The sequence below is a fragment of the Stegodyphus dumicola genome, chromosome X1, assembly GCF_044657685.1.
Source record: "Stegodyphus dumicola isolate Sdum_Otavi_A_Nest chromosome X1, ASM4465768v1".
Lineage (NCBI taxonomy): Eukaryota > Metazoa > Arthropoda > Arachnida > Araneae > Eresidae > Stegodyphus > Stegodyphus dumicola.
In genome coordinates, this window is record NC_140780.1 from 251,521,236 (window position 1) to 251,539,801 (window position 18,566).

The following is an 18,566-nucleotide window of genomic DNA, read 5'->3' on the forward strand; positions in this document are numbered from 1 at the left end:
GTCAAAAGATTTAGGACAATGGTATGATTTAGGATGACTAAATATGAGATTTCACATGGCACATCTGATTTTTCAAATATTTATATATAACATATGTCTTCTATATTTGTATGTACATTAGGAAGTAATTTCATCTATATATCGATTTAAATAGGTTCCTACCATATACGAGGGCTATCCAGAAAGTAGATTACGTTTTGGAATAAAAAAATAAACAAAGTATAGGAAACAAATTTTATTATATACAGATGAAAGCCACACTCAAATACTACTTTTCTACATAGTCACCATACAAATTAAGGCATTTATCGTAGCGATGTACGAGCTTGGAAATTCCTTCGTCGAAAAATTCGGCCGCCTGCGCCTTCAACCACTTCGTTACCTCTTCTTGCCTTCCATCTTGCACAAAACTTGTGGTAACCAAGCTTTTCGCTGATGATTTCGTGCAACAAACTTCGCGAAATTTGTGGAAAACTCAAAGAAAGTTCCGTTATTGTGAAATTTCGATTTTCACGGACTTTAGCATCGACTTTTTCGAGAAGTTCGGCGGTCACTATGCTGGGTCTCCCACTTCGATCTTCGTCGTGAACATTGGTTCGGCCATTTTGAAATCTTATGACCCACTGACGCACTCCACCTTCAGTGATAATGTTGTCCCCATACACTTCACGAAGCTGCCGATAGATTTCTATCGGTTTACAGTTTTTTGCAGTCAGAAACCTTATTACTGAGCGCACCTCGCAGCTCGCGGGATTTTCAATTAACGCAGACATTTCAAACCGTCACAGTATCTGAACGGAGCACAGTACGAACCTCTCCCTAGCACGGCTAGATGCAGACTGAGCTGCGCAACGCTCTGACCCCAAGATGGCCGCGCTAGCCCCGCCCCTAGCGGACACAGACGGAAACGTAATCTACTTCCTGGATGGCCCTCGTATATGCAATATTATAACTGTATGTTTCATAACATTTAAAAATGAATACTTTGCGTTGAAAAATTTAACAAATTTTTGCTTAATGTACAGAAAAAAAAATTATAGTTAAAAAAAAAAAAAACTAACCCTTGCTATTGGAAGAAAGGGCGTTCAGCTGGTTTAACCTAATACGCTTGTGCAAGCTAAATGTCTAAAATTATTTTATAAGTTTTCTACGTTTCCGAACACTTCAATGCTCTTAGCATAGAGATCCAGCATTAAATTTCGGTTCACAGAAGAAAAAATATTTTCAAGTCATTCCTGCATGGCATCTTTCAAATGTTCATCATCTCTATAATGTGAAACACGCAACTGCTGCCTTATATTTTGAAACAAAACTTCTTTAATCCACCAGATCTCACCCCGTGTCTGGTGAATTAAGGTTAAACTAAAATCTGCATTGCTAGACAGCAGTTTTGGAAACATGAGCCCTGGGTGCTGGCATGTTGTGCAAAAACGACACGTTCCTGTTGAGACTTCCACGGCGTTTTAATTTTATGGTTTGTCGGACACAAGTCAACAAATTAGCATGATGAACACGTGTTATTGTGGTATTATGTAACGTATAACCAATACGATGCGTTTTCTCTTCATCTCACCTCAAAAAAGTGGTTTCCAAAATCAACAGAGAAGTAGATTTCTGTATTCTGGACTTATGGGATCAAGGAGATCCATGAGGTTTCTGCATTATGCTTTTTTGTTTTGCTGCTGATGGTGATATTATATTTCCTGTCCAATGAATACAAATTTGTATCGGAGTTTATCATAGAGAACAGTTCTCGAGGGTATTCTACCCAAGGGCGTTAACATTATGGGCAATCATCTGGCCCATATCTTCGACTTCCTTAACTTTTCCTGCAGAATATTTTTCACTGATCCAGCACTGACTCCTATTTTTGTAGCAAAACTACCATTGTTTTTTGAGTTTTTCCCCCCGTCGTATAATTTTCGACATTAACTCGCACAACTGCACTGAAACCTGTCTAAGTATGACATCCCACCTTCTAATGGAGGCATGGAAAAATGCTGTTTTATCATAGACTGCAATCATACCTTCACAAATGCTACGTTTTCTTCTGTTAAGAAATCAGTTACAAAACAAGGTGTTATATTTTCAGATACTAACAGATATATCTGTTAGTATTCATAATATATATACTAACCGATATCACTAATTGAAAACGATCAAAACTCAAATAATGACGTAAATTATAAGTATTTTCGTTTTATCTTCCTAAAGGACTTTGTAATCATTTCATCACATTTCTTATTCTCACAATTTTTACTTCATACTTGAGCTTAGAGCTTATTGAAACATTTCGTAGAATGTACTAAAAAAAACCAAACGGTGTTTTCATTTCTAAACTGCCTGAATTAAAATGCTTCATATATGAAGAATTATGCAAAGGAAAATCAATTTGAAAAATGATTTGTACGTAAGAATACTATTACCTGCGTAATGGGGGGGTGGTATGTAATACCGACCTCAATATTCAGATCTCACCATTGGTTAAATTTTTCCCTGCTGAACAGAATCATTTAACTCTAGTTTGCGTTAGTGTATGTCCTTCATTTTGAGCATCAGTCTTTAGAATCCGTAAGCATCTACTGAAGTTTTGTCCTCTCCCTTTGTGAACTTAAAGTTATAAGATATTTCTCTCACCTTCCTAGCATGCCTTCGTGGTGTAGTGGTCAGCACACTCGGCGCTTTTTCGAGAGGTCCGTGGTTCGAGTCTCGGGGAGAGCATTGCTCTTTTTTCATCTCTCCTGCTTCGAAACAACCTAATGTCTCTACAAAGTAAACAACACTATATCGATACATAAATCCAACTCAGAGTCTAGGAAGTCGTTGATCTGAAAAATTAGTCTCGATGCGTGCAAATAACTTACAGCACTCCCTTGATGGATTTAGCGTTTGATTATGCGTTAACAATCCTGAGGTTCAAGATACATCAAAGATACATCTCATCAGATGATTTCAAAATTTACTAGTTTTTGGTAAACCAGACAATGCTTTACTATGTTTAGATAGATACAGACCATTAAGATTACTGCCAAATATAAACTAAGCATTTTAAAGAACTTTAGTTTACAGTGTCAATGACTTTTTAAAATGTGCATATTGTTAAAGCAGGAAAAAAGGTATTTATAAGTTCTTGAATGAACACAGTATGTCTCAGACTTTGTCAAAGCTTTCTCAAAGCCAATAATACAAGCAACCTTGCCTTCTTGTTAAAATATTATTACTTTTGATGAGGTCATTAACACTGGAAACAGGTTTGTTTAATGCACAATTCTTTGGAGAAAATGAGGCTTCATAAGCCTGGTATGTGAAAAACTACTGTAAGTGAAAGCTTCTGAACTTTAGAGAAGTTCAGTCTGAAGACAAGTATTATAAATATATTTGGTTATAGTATGTTACATTGAAATGTCAAATGCTTACAAATCTGATCATCTTATGTAACTTTCCCAATCTTCAAACCAGAAATCATATCACTGGCTACATACAAATAGAAAAACAGAGACATCCCAGTGATTAGTTAATAAAAAAGAGACGAATTATACTACCTATCATCCAGCGAAATTTAAGTTCCATGTTCCCACAAATCTTGCAGTTCTGAATCAGCTTTATAATATGCCCTTAGAAATCTTTTTTAATTACAACAATGTCACGGATATTTATAAAAATTATCAGTCCGACATATTATAATCAAATGCATTTTAATTTATATTAGTTAAGTATATTTTAAAAATGCTGTAAAGATTTAAATTATTAAAAATACATTTATTGTTTTTAAATTGCAGTTTCTTAAATAGTTACAGGTTGGTTAAATATTTTATAAATTAAAGATTCAATTTGAAAGACAAATTAAATATATTATGCTTTGCCGAATGATATCTGTTTGAGAACTAGTTATCATACATGCAAGGCTGATTTCCGCCGCCCAGCCGGTACAGTAGTTAGCGTCGTTGACTGCCGTGCGAAAGGGCCCGGGTTCGAATTCCGGAGAAGGCATGGATGTTTGTAAATATATAGTGTCGGTGCGGCATGTTGACACTCTAAATATGTGGCAAGCCGAAAGAAAAATAACTGAAGAAGTTAGTAAGCCAGTTTTCCAATTTGATGAGCGTCCAGGCCAGACACAAATTGTGAGCCATAGTATAGATACTGGTGACGCGGCCCTGTAAGATCAAAACTTTATTGCTACGATAAGGTAAAAGATAGAAGAGCATATCCAGGAAATGTTAAAGAATAAAATTATAACACCAATAAGTAGCCCTTACGTTAGCCCGGTGGTGCTGTGTAGAAAGAAAAATAATCTTACTGTAATTAACTAAACCGAAACCGTTAGTCAAAAGTTTGAGAACCGCTGACCTAGACGATATAATAATTAGCAGTGAAAGTGATGAACATACTAAACATTTAAACGGAATATTTCGCTTCTAAACGAAGCAAGACTAAAAGTAAATACCTTCAAGTGCAAATTCGCGGTTACTTCGTTATTTAGGATATAAAATATCGAAGAAAGGAGTTGAGACCGAAAATTCTAAAATAATAATTATCAAAAATTACCCTCCGCCTAATATTGCAAAGAAGTTATCTTCACTCTTAGGCATGTTCATATTGTAGTATTTTCATTAAAGTTTTCCCTAAAACAGCTGAGTTTTTGTTGCAATTAAAAAGGGAAATACCCCTTTTTACTTGGTCACCTTGGTCTTGTTTGACTTGGAAACATACACCTGAGAAACGTTTGAAAGTGCGCTGTTAAAAGCATTTTTTAAAGTAACAGTGCAGAAAATAATCGCCGTCCAGGGTAAGCAGTGCATATGCCTCAAGAAAATGGGTCTGCACGTTAATATTAAATACGAGGAAGAGAGGGTTACCTTCTTCGTAGTCAAATATTTGCTAGCGCCAGTAATTTAAGGATTGATTTTTTACGCGCGAAAAGAGCAAAGTTAAATTTTAAAGATGCTACATTGGAGGCTCAAATGGAAAGAGTCTAGGAGGAAGAAAGCCAAGTCCCCAAAGTGGATCTCAGACACCTGCCGAAAGAAGAAAAAGAGAATTTGGTAAATTAAACCGTCAGGCTATTTTCAAATTGGCGTAAAGAGTAAATTAAGATGTAGCTTCTTATTCTAAAAACTGGCTCTAAAATTTAGAATCTGCTGCTGAGTTCTTAAGTTCGAATCTTAAGCTGAGACTCTTAAACTCAGAATTTTAAAGTTAGAATTTAAGGTTAGAATTTAAAAATCTCAATTAGGTCATCCGAAGACCTTATTTTCGATTATTTAAATTCGGTGGAGAAAATTTTAGGGTCTTACGTTATTTTTCTAAGAGTCTAGCGAATAGTCGCTTCACAGTTCTAGTAGATTACAGCCTTTCAATAATTTTAATTTAGCTAGAACACTAAGATCGGTTCATAGTATTTGATAAGTATGTATTATCTATGAATGAATACTTTTTCTCCAAAAACAATTAGATTACAAGATTGTGACTTTATATCAATGCCCTTTCCACGCAAGGAATATTTTGTCTTTTAATACGCAGCGCAGTTACAATCAGTGATTTTAGTACATTAGTCTCGTAGATAAGCGATAACGTTTCTTCTGTGAAATATTTTTTTATTCAAAAGTATAAAGAGTTACTTAGCATAGAGAGAGTTTTCTTAAGCATTAAATTAAATTTTTTTAGATATGTCGTAGCTGTTGAAATAAACTATGATAAACAAAAAATTTTATTTCCTCACTTGCATTACAATTAATATAAATTTGTTTATAGAAACTGGCTGCAGAAAACTTATGTCTAATTATTGTTATTCAATAATTGGATACCAGTTCAGGTACCCTCTTCTATTAACCGGATGAGATGCGATCCCATTTAGACCAGTTGTTTGGAATTCCAACTGTTTTTTTCGTATAATGAGATTTCATTATCGACCATCAATTCAGTTTTTTCAATTATTAGGTATGAATAAACTGACATAACATAAACATGCTGTCAGCAAAAAAAAAAAAAAAAAAAAAAAAAAAAAAAAAAAAAAAAAAACTAGAACAAATGATAAAAATTTTGTTATTAAATATGATTGAATCTGAAATACCATCACATAAAAACTATAAAGCAAATAAAGTAGATTTTGATAGTTTGATTTCCATCGCTCGTATTAACTACTATTAACATGTAGGAGCAGGAGGTTCACAAAAATGTTGCGAAGCGAATCGTCATTAGATTTGTGACTGATGAAGATGTCATTACGTCTCAGATTTATTTGTGGCTTGAAACTCAGTTTGGAGGTGCGTATCTTTTTTAATATAGAGGTATTGACTGATGCAAATCTTATAAGGAAATCCAGGTGAGATTTGAAAATGAACTACAAGTTCGTCGGCCGAGAATCTCAAGCGATGAAGACAAGCTGACTGCCGTTGATGTAATAATTCAGGTGGAATGGAGAACCATAGTCAGAAAAATGCCTAACGAAATTAAAATAAATTTGGATAGTCTAGAAGCATTATTTAAAAATCATGTTAAATTTAGCAAGATGAATGCCAGGTGGGCTCCCCGTCCCTTTAATGTCTGAACACAAAGGTGGAAAAGACACTGATTGTAATCACACAGTTTCCGCAGCCTTATAAAATGAACGGAGATAAGTTTTTAGACTGTATAAAATCTGCGATGAAACATGGATGCATTACTTCCTTACCAAGTGAAAACGGATACGGATAAGCCTGCAATGGCGGCATTCTAGCTCCCCACTAGCATAAAAAAGCAAACATGAATTTTCATCTGGGAAAATTACGGCGGTTGTTTCTTTGGTTCCAGGAGGAATTTCTTATCTCAGTTTTCTTACAGAACAAAGGACTATCCTAGCTAAATACCACTGAATGATTTTAAAAAAGAAAATGAAGCTAGCTATTTAATTTCTTTCCTTCAAGACAATGTTCGCCTTTACACTTGACCAAGATAACGCTGAGGGAACTCAGACGTGTTGATCTGCCTTCTCCCACATATGGCCCAGATTTAGCACCACCGGACTTTCATTTGTTTCATTTACTGAGGAAGTTTTTATAAGGGGAAAAAGGGGAAGTCTAATAAAAAGGCTTACTGACGCTGAGCAGAAGTTGGCCAACACTCAGTACCTTTATATTTCTGGAATTAAAAGCATTCCTGGGTGCTGAAGCAAGTGTATTACAAAGGCAACTGTTTACATAGTAAAACAATATGCAATTTCTTTCATTATATTGATAAAATATTGCTTATCTCCTGTTTATATTTGAACATACTATTTATATATTTATTATATATATTTATATTTTGAGATTTGGGCTCCTGAATAGATAGCCAATCTTATTTTAAATTCCTTGAATTGAAAATTAAAGCTAATATGTAATTTGTAGTAAATTTAAATAGTAATTCTCTTAAAAATTCAGGAAATGTTTTTAATAACATTGACAATCATTTAAAAGCAGCTTTATTATTTAATACCTTATTATATTAACTACATATAAGCAGAATTTTGTTAAAAAGGAAATCTGTTTAACACTTGCTAAAGAGTAGGTGTAAAAAATACGCATAATGGTAAATACTTTCATTAAAATAAAAATTTTTACCGTTCGAAATAGATGCTCATTTTGCCGTCTGTTGAATTATAGTCAACTGTTATAAATTTTCGAAATCACATAAAGGGGATATTTTTCGCAATCGCTTCCAAAATCTCTTGTTACTTTACACACGTAAGGAGAAACAAACAAACTACATGTTGTTGAATAAAACAATAAAAATCCATTTAGAAGGCGACGAAACTTCAGAATCTGTAGGTTTTGGCAAATTTAAAGCTTTATTAAAGCCTTTTTTAATTGCATACTCCTCTAGCTCATGTTTAGATTTGGGTTTTATTTGATTATGGCAAAAGCACTTTAAGGCTATCTGCGTCAGGGAAGGAGCACTTTTCTAAGGAAATTGGCTCGTATCCACATGGAGGTAGGAAAGGACTTCTTACTTCCTACCTCCATGCGTATCCACGTTCCATGTGGAGAAACCACGAAAACGCTCAGGCAGCCAGCCTGTTCGCCTGGAATGGAACTAATGTTAGTTCACCAGTGTTCAGCGACTTTACCGCTCATCCAGTGGCGGGCAGGGCGCATTTAGAAAAATAGCAGTTGGGGCCTTAGCCACTTCCAAAATTTTAGACTTAAAATTTTTAAAAACAGATGACGAAAAAATATTTTTTCTTAAAGAATTGAATGCATAAAAGAATATTTTGCAATCTCATACAATCTCAAATTTGCTATAATTGCAATGTTTTCTTCTAGAATTTTGTAAAATCATTCATAGCTGAAAAGAACAGTCATCCTTAGAGTAAATGTAATATAAAGTAGTGGTTTGGAATGTATATTTTCTTCTGAAGAGGAAAGCGGATTCATGGAAAGAATACTATTACTTGCTATTAATGCCACTTTGGCATTTGAGATAAGTTTTATATCACGAATATTTATATTAAAAAAACTGTTAGCTGTTCTGCCAGTTTCTACTGAGACTGCATTTTCCAACTTTAGGACAATAAATTCGCATTTAGGCAAAATACAGCGCCTGAATCTGGAAATATACATGTTTTATTATCCATTCATTGGAATACTAGTGTAAATGACGAAAAACTTATAGAAACATTTTCTAATGTAACAACGAAGTTTGATTTTGATTTCGAAAAAAAATTTAAATAAATAATTAAAATAATAATTATTTGGAAAAATGAAGCAATTAATTTTACGTAATATACTATGAGAGTCTTAGTTCAACGTATTATTTCAGTTTTCATTAAATAAAATAAAAACTTTCACTTAAAAAATTAAGAAAAGAAATTAATTCATAATTTAGCTGTTAATTCGAATTATATCAATATCTCTTAAATGTTTCAAAATGATTAAGCAAATTGCTTGCAAGCATTCAAAGTTTTTGTTTTTTCATTTTCTGTATTTATGAATAAGGATGAGTTTAAACATAAGCTGCCTAAGCTGACAGGAAAATTTGAAAATATAAATTTTAATGAATTTGGAAAATTAAACTGATGACAAATGATTACGCATAAACGTATATGAAAACATTTTATACACAGTTTCAAAAGATAATACCTTTAATAAATAAAAAATCATATAGCTGCTTTTATTCCTTTAATTCAGGTACAGTAGTAAAACGAAAGGCACAGCTGCATTGCTCTGATTCGCCGTAACGTCTGCTGTTTGGATAATCATCCGCTAGTGGATTTATTGGCGTTGAAAAACATTACTTATTATTTGACGGATTTATTGATGCTGAAACATTGTTTATAACTTAACAAAATCATTGCATATAATATTTGGAGACACTAAGTCGGAGCTTGTATGGTAGACACTGTTTTTTTTTTTTTTTTTTTTTTTTTTTTTGTTTGTTTTTTGTTATTATTTAACAGTGTTTTTCATCCTTTTCGTGATTTGTGTATTACGGTAATTTGAAAGCCAAATCAGATTAATTCTGTATAAAGATGATATGCAGTGAAGAAATTTTAAAGCTAAATTGAGTTTCGTTCGAAGATTATTTAAAAACTTTCTAAAACACTTTTTTTTATTTTAGTAGTCTTATTTATCAAAAATACCTGATTTAAGAAATCTCTTAAGTGACTATCAGTACAAAAAATGGCCAAAAGGAAAATCTGAGAGGGACTGAGTAACTGTTAAGAAATCTAGAAAACCTTTCGCTCTGGTTTGACGTAATTGATAACTAAGTGACACGAGTACCCATTGAACACGAACTATCAACGTATCCATTGCAATAAAATGCATTCTACTTGAAGATATCAATGAAAAAAAATCAAATACTTGACGAGCATAAATCGTCAGTTTCAGCATCTTACTATCAGTTCATCAAATCTTCATCGCATATAAAGATGTTTTCTATACTCCCGATAAAGATCCAGCCAGACTGATTATAAATGATTTTTATATCCATTATTTTGCTAGTCATAGATTCGACTGAAATAAGGAAATGAATTTTCAATAAATAAATTTATACATTCTAATGAAACATGACATTTAAACATGACATCATTTGTCATCACTTATTTAAGTGCTTACATATTTATTCAAAAACTAATAAATGATGAAAATCAAAATGAACATTCAGAAAATATTGCGCAAATATTTTATGGAAAGTGTCCATTACCCAAAAGATATAATTAGTGATTCACGGAAGAACTAAGAACTAGAGCTTCACAACATGAGTGTTCACACTTTCATTCAGCTTGTATGCTAAATTAAAAAATTAGAGAATGTGAAAAATTAATTAAATCTTATACTCGTGGATTGATGAAGAAATCAATAACTGGGAAGAAATTTTTCAAAGAGTAGTTGGTACAACGAAAACATTAACTATCATTTAAATATTATTAGGCCACAATAAAAAAACAAAACTGGCTGTTCCAGCGACAGTAATTTCTTAATGATAGTAGCATTAATTACTGAATCTGATCCTTTCTGGTATCATCATATTAGAACATGTAAAACCAAAATTGGTTTTGAACACTCAAATAATTTATGTTCAACAATATATGAAGATTTTACTTCGTCAAAGGTTTAAAAAAAAAAAAAAAAAAGAGAGAGAGAGAGAGAGAAATTAGCGATATTAAACTTACCTAACATTATTCAATTTTTGTTGATTCTTATGTGGTTTGCTTCCATGTAAACAAATGTCTTTTTGTGTTCGGATATGTGCAGGAGAAGAACGGTATTACAGTAGAGTGATTTTTATTCGTACATCATTAATAATATGCATATTAATTACCAAAAAGTCCTCTAGAAATTGAATTGTAATTTTCTTGTTGTTTTACTTTATATATTATTATTATTATATGTTGTCTTAGTTTTTCTTTTTCTGCAACTTTTACCATTTTACATTATAAATCATAAATATTATTTTTTTTTCATATTTATATGAAAATAAATATATATAGAACTATATTCTGATTTATAATTATCCTAAATAATACTCTTCAACAAAAAGAAACAGGGAAAAGTAATTATGGTATAGAGGCGGAAAAATCATAAATACTTTCCTGGTTACAAATACATATTTAACATATAATTTAACTCAAAACTGCGTATTATCGCTTGAAGCTTTTCCATTAACTTGGCACCTTACTTTTCCAGGAGAAAACAAAATTCTATTTATCCCTCTACCTCCTTAACGAACGTTCAGTATACTATTCTAAGTATTTTATATTTTTGAAAGATTAAAAATTGTAAAATAATGAACTTTAGTATCCCATATAGATCGTATTTCCTAGTTATGATCTATCATAATTACCCCTGATAAAACACTTGTGACAAGTTGTGAATAATTAATGCAGCTAGCTTACAAACTGGATGAGTTTGGAATTCATTTATAAGTATCAGATACGTAAACGTTGAAATACTGTGATAATTAGCTGCAACAATTATTAGAGGTGTTGTAAGTTAAGTTGAGTTTATTAGGAAAAAATTAACAAATAACCTAATGCTATTCATTTTATTAAAATAAAAACAGAGGAATCTTAAATAAATAAACTTCAATATAAAAAAAAATTTCGTTAATAATGTGATAGCAATTCATGATTGTTGAAGCGACCAAAGCATAATTTTTATTAATTTTATTACCTTTTTCAAGGCAACCCGTCCAGCGTACTGTCTTCAGTACAATTTAAACTTCATTTATGCTAGCAATGTATCTAGCCCAAGAAGTAATTAAGAAAATGAAAATACAAAGATGAATGGACCTCAAAGCGCAATATATAGAAGAAAATAATATTTTTATGTAAAGCAGCTAAACCTGATAGCAATTTTGGAAGCTTAAACTTCGATTCAGGCAGCAGATAAATTTCTAGTACAGGTAAAATTGCAGCATAGTAAATTGAAGATCATTTACTTGAACTTCGGGGCAAAAATTACATTATTTAAAATTAATTAAATGTTGAAAAATAAACGAAAAATAATTATGTTTGTTCCAAGGCTTTTAAGGCAAAAGGGTATCAAAATCATTTCAGAATAAAATGACTGATCTTCTAATTTTTCAATTTTTCTTCATCATATCTACTTAAAATGTGGCGTTAATGTTTGCAGTTCTGTTTTGCAGTATAGAAATGTTAACAAAGCTAATAATTTTCAAATTAAATATTTAAAACGAATTTATTGTTTTTAGATATTAAAACTCAATAAATTTTAAAATAGAAATAATATGTATATATATATTACAGCTCAATATATTTAAGAACAGAGATAATATCGAACTTCAATAAATAAGAAATTAATGATACATACATACATACATATATATATATTTTCAAAATCTTAAATATGAAGCAAAATTTTGGTAGCCTTAAGTAGTCACACCTTGTAGACCATTCTCTTTAACTTGTTTTAAATATTAAAAGTGAAATTCCAAATTTGAAATTAATGAAAAGTTTGAAGTCTTAACCAACAACTAAAACGTAAAAGGGGCCAATAACTCTATATATTATATTAAAGTTCTCAGTGATGCCGAAGTTTTCAATTTAAATGCAAATATTTTAGATCTAATTAGTGTCTTCTTTCCCTCAAACAGATTTTTCATTTACGAAAGAAAATACAATGCACTTATATGCTATACTTATACTTATATGCTAAATTTACTACCAAACCAAACATCATTCATTCATGTAATCAAAACATACTTCTGACAGAAGTATTCTTGCTACAAGTATATCTACGTGAAATCTGAAATAAACTTACCTACTTTCTGCAAAAGCAGTGTCTTACTTCTATGAAGAGAACCTCACAGCTGCCATCAGATAATCTCTAGATGCGCCTATATAAACTCCGTCTCAGATACTTGATATTCTGTGCAGATAAAGCGTGTCAAAAAAAAGAAAAAAAAAGGCCTGTCTTTTCCACGTTTAATGGAAGACCAGTGACCAAAGACTTTTTCTTTTGGGTGCTCATTGATTGGTAGAGAGAGAACACCATGATCTGATGGCGGAACAAAGAAGCCGATACCCTAATGCTATAAATTTATTTTCTTTCTCTGATGTGTGTGTTGATCAAATCAATGGTTCCAAGCTTTTACGAGCGAATCCTTTCACCAACTGCATAATGATCAAAGAAAGGATTTCTATTCAATATATTCCATTGAAACAGAAAACAAAATGACTATTTCTGTTTTACTCCTCCCCTTCCCATTCAGTAAAAATACAAACTTGATGTAGTTCTCATGCTCCTACTTCATACTTGAAAGCTAAGGCTCTGGGAAAAAAAAAGATTTTTATTTTGATACAATAAACAAGATTTATTTTTCTAAGCAATTATTATGAGTTTCTATCATTTTCTAAGACTATATCTGCTCTAAAAGTATGAGAATATGCAAAGGATATTCCAGATAAAAGCAAGATACAAATTGCCGCTTATGAATGGAACTAAATTAAACTGTACTAGTTTTACCATATATTTGCATTTATTAAGCAGAATTTGTATTTTAAATAACTCTGAACTTCGGCTTTTCTAATAAAGTACAAAATGAGTAAAATATTATCGATTTCATTACTGTATTTTTTAAATGCTTCTAACAGAACGGATGTCAATTTTTATTCATCCTAAAGATCTATGTGAATCCATTTATGTGAATTTTTGTCCATCTATATGATAATCACATCATTCTATCTATGTGAATTTTTGTCCATCTATATGATAATCACATCATTCTATCTATGTGAATTTTTGTCCATCTATATGATAATCACATCATTCTATTTATGTGAATTTTTGTCCATCTATATGATAATCATATCATTCTATCTATGTCAATTTTTATCTATCTTATTCTTGTTTATTCTGCCATGCAGATATGATTCATATAATGTGATAATTTAACTGGAGAGACAGTAAATCATTTCATTAAGTGCTGGAACAGAAAATAAAATCATATTGTAATGTGCAAATAATACAAATACAAATTTTGATAAAATTAGAAGCAGAATAAAATTAACATTCATGCGAGGCTACAGTCGAAAATAAGATTAAAACTTCTAGGAACCGGGTGGTGTGCTCATATTGCTCATAGTTGAGTACGCAGTAGAGTTGATAACGTCTCTTGTTGTAACATACATAGAAATGATTATAAATAAATATGCATTGCTTCTCATATGCGAGAAACTACAGGACGAAATAATTATTTCCAGCATTACATTCTTATTTTTCTGCGTAATTTTAGTTTTCGATGTCATATTTCATAACACTTAGATGTGTAACCATTTTTCATTCAGTAATTAGATGATTTAAGCATTTTCAATGCTTAAAATAATAGCAAGACACAATTTAACAAAGGATAGCATTTGGGGAGCTGTTAACAACTTAGAAATAAAATAAGTGAAAAATAGCAAAATGTTACGCACTTGTTTCAGTTATCCATCTTCAGTTGGATTTATCCTCTTTTCCTTGAGTCTGCAATTGTATCCAAAACAATTTTTCGAGCTGGCGCTGTTGATGTATTATGACACAAGCATGATTAGTTAGCTAACTGTGCTAAACAATACCGCTAAAATATGAATGGGAGAATTTTTTGCCGGATTACTCATAAAATAATTCTGTTCCTAGATTCAGTAAAAGTACTTGGGAATTTAATGGGAGCTTAGCAAATAAAATAATGCTTTTACAGTCTGCTCTAAATATTTTTGCTCTCAACCTGATGATACGTAATGCTAAGCAAAGATAAAGGCAAAGCAATTCCTGCCAAAGAAACATATCGTAGTGAATGATATAGCTAACTTGATTAAGAAGTCCTCTATTAGACCATGGCTGTTGAGCAAATGGCAAATGGGCATTCGTTTACAGCAAATGTGCTGTAAACGAATGTTCTTAACCACTAAAATTTAATACAAACTTTGAAGGATATCAATTAAGAATCAGTTCGATTTTTTTATATATATTTTGTATGGATATTTAGTATTAGAAATGTTAAAATGCTTTTTAATAAGCACATAGACTTTGTCAGGCACTGTTTTTTAAGTTGTACTCGTAAACTCTGACATAAATAACACTGAGTCTTCTTATTGTATGTCAGGTTTAAAATATTTTGTATTCATGCTTCATTAGTTAATCATCCTGGCTTTCATAAACCAAAAACGAAATGAAAGAATTCCTAGAGGTCATACGACAAGAAATTCACGAAACATGTTCCGGTACTTATTATGTTCAATCAATAACATCATATTCAATGCAGTTAGTTTATAATCTGTGCATAAAAATGAATTTTATAATGGAAGCCTGTATCTTGTTTTAACTAAGTCTTAAGAGTGAGAAAGTCGTTTCAAGGCAGCAAAATTTTATAATAACTGCAAGACATCACTTAACAAAAAATTACATTCGAAGAGCTGTTAATGTCTTAGAGGTCAAATAAAATAAGACAACAGTAGAAAATATTTGGGAAGAAAAAACATTTTTCGGTTTCCAAGACTTAAAACCAAATCCAGAATTTTCCTGCATTATAACTGAAGCTCAGAAAAGGAACTGCAATAAAGGAGATATTTTTATTTGTTTAGTAAGCGGAACGGATCTGTCCTCGCTGCAAGATTACTTTTATTTTCCATTGCTACTGCATAAAAGGTACCTACTACGCCATCTCTTACTTTAGCACCGTTTAAAAAGAGCAAATAATTTGGACAGAAGATCACACAGTCTGTTTTGTTTATAGACAACACCATTTTCCCTTTTAGGTAAGAAAACATACGAATGCAAAAAAAGAATTTTTTTTTTTTCAATGGCAGACGCTTGCCTATGCCGGCATTGGCCACTCCTAAGGCCAGATGTGGTAGTCTCTTTATTATGGAGGCACCTACTAGGTGGGCCAACTTTGCCTCCTATAAAGGACAGATAATTTACATCCATGCCTTCTCCGGGATTCGAACCCGGGCCCTTCGGTACAGCAGTTAGGCTCCCCTAACCACTCCATAGTGTCCAATATCATCTACACATACTCAGCCTCAAGCCTCGCAGCGATATCTGGAATTCGTTCTTGCAGTCCTATCGTCAGCAGCATTACAGACATTCTAACCCACATGCCTGTTTCGCAAAGACCCTCACTCATCTGGGTGCCCGCTCATACGAGAATAGAAGGAAATGAGAGAGCAGATGTTGTCGCAAAGGAAGCAGCGGATTTATCCACTTTGCGAGGAGTCCCGACCCTTAGGCCAGTCTCGGACCTAAAGAGTCGGACATTCCATTAGCTCCTAAGAATCTGGCAAGAACGTTTGGATCAAGCCCCCACAGGGAGACGTGTTTACAATCTCATTCCCAAGGTCAAGACAACAATCCAAACTAATAGCAATTACATGACGTATTTCCTCAATGGTCATGGGCCCTTTCCTTCATACCTCTGCCGCTTTGGCTTAAGAGAGAATGGTAATTGTGAATGTGGGGGGGGGGGGTCATCCAGATCATTTTGTGTTCTCCTGCCCACACACAGCACTTAACAGCCTCAAGCAACCAAGAGCCAGATTCTGGCCAAATTGGTTTCAGAATCTACAAAGTAACAGAGTTGCCCAGCGGAAACTGAAAACAATAATTGACTAATGTACTAGTAATTACTCTTCTGACACTGGAAGATAGTAGTCATAAAAGTCTATATAAGCTAGTTCAATATGTCAGCAACAGAGTATGTGATATGTATGTTCAATATGTAATTTTGTATTTATGCTGTGCCAGGTTCTCATACATAAAGTTCGTACTGTATCTGAATGCTGTAATGTATCTGTACATGTTTATATCTTTTATTTATGGTACCTAATTTATACTAAGAATCACGCGTGCCTCAATGGCATGCTTCTTGTAAACTTAACTATCATGATAACGTATATGTATGGTGTATATATCAACATGAGTGAGAGTATGTATACTTTTATTTGTTTCGGAATATCTATGTATGTAAGTGTGTATATATCTGTATATGAGTTTGTATTTATATGTATATACATATATTTTGATTGTACTCTTCTTCAAGTGCCTTGTATGCACATGTATATATTTCTTTGTACATTGTTGTACTCTTCTTCAAGTGCCTTGTATGCACATGTATATCTCGTTTTTGCATTTTATAAATGTCGTCTGCTCAGCCGGGGCTGCCCAGGGCTGCGGCCTGGTAGCTAGTGGTTGACTCCCGCCGAGTTGGTAACCAATTCCGCATGGATATATCTATACCTGGGGATATATCTATACCTCCCCTAACCACTATACCGTCTGGGCGGCGTAAAAAGGAAATTGAAACATACATTTGAGGTACAGGTTGCATCACCGAATTCAAATATGCAACCAAAATTAGCATAACTGCAATCCTGAAATCACATCACAACGCTTTAAAAATGGCCATGCGTCATTTCGCAAACACCGATAGTTCCATGTAATCTGAAATAACCGAACCGGAAAGCATGATCCGAAGACACCATTTGCATGACGCAGTGCGTTATAAGGCTGTCGGGAGGTTGCAGGCTGGTGCAAAACAATCCGCTGATGCTAGAGAGCTGAATTGAAATCATAGTGTCATCTAAAAGTTGTGGAATCGTTACCAAAGGGATCAAATCTCCTGCAGAAGACTCGGGTCTGGAAGCCGGAGGATTGCCACAACGGCCGATGATCGCTTCCTGTTGCTATGTGCAAGACGTCGTAGATCTCTAACAGCAAGACAGATGGCGTCGCACCTCTATGCTGCTGCAGAACGGTCCACATCCCGCCAAACTGTGTCGCGTCCACTGCATGAAGGTGGACTGTATCCTCGACTTTCTTGTGTCTTATGTTCCTTTGCCCTCACCGCATGTTAGAGCGTTGTTTAATTAGGCCCGTGAGCATCTCAGTTGGACTCGAGAGCAGTGCAGCCACGCACTCTTTACGGATAAGTCTCTATTTGACATCCAGAATGATTCACTAAGGGAAGTGATATGGCGAGAGCCAGGGTCATGCTATCGGGCGCCAAACATTGTCGAAAGAGACCATTATAGAAGAGGAGGCTTACTTGTATGGGCTGAGATAGCAACGAACGCCCACACCGACCTCTGCTTGATTCCATATCTTTCCGTCGCAGTCGTCCGATATCGTGACGAAATTCTACACGTATTGTGCATATTTTTATCGCTGCAATGGGTACCAACGCGATATTTATGGACGAAAACGCCCGCCCATACAGCTCGAGTGATGCAGAGTTATCTGGAGAATGAAGCCATTCCACATCTGCCGTGGCTTGCTAGATCAGCCATACAACATGTGTGGGGCGTGTTGGGACGACGTATAACAGGTCGCAATGTGCCGCTAGACACCTTCTACGAGCTCCGACACCGATATGCGTAACTACAGGAATGGCCACAACTAGCACAACAAACGATCAACGACACTATTGCTAATCAACGACGCTATTCAGCCTTTTGAGTGGCCATTTTCTGCGATTTAAATGCTCACTTCCAGTTCTCCCTACTTCATAAAATCTTCGATATCTTCTCTTAGATAATAATGACAAGACAAAATCAATTTTTTTTTTTTTTTTTTTTTTTGTAAAGTTAAAAATAAGCTCAATGAAAT

The 18,566-nt window shown here is 33.5% G+C and overlaps 1 protein-coding gene across 2 annotated transcripts in view; it reads right to left on the bottom strand.

Moving 5' to 3' along the window:
* The window catches only part of LOC118194245 (uncharacterized), a 44,294-nt gene that overhangs the window by 1,748 nt on the left and 23,980 nt on the right, over nt 1-18,566 (bottom strand). The gene's annotated exons all lie outside the window — the stretch shown is intronic.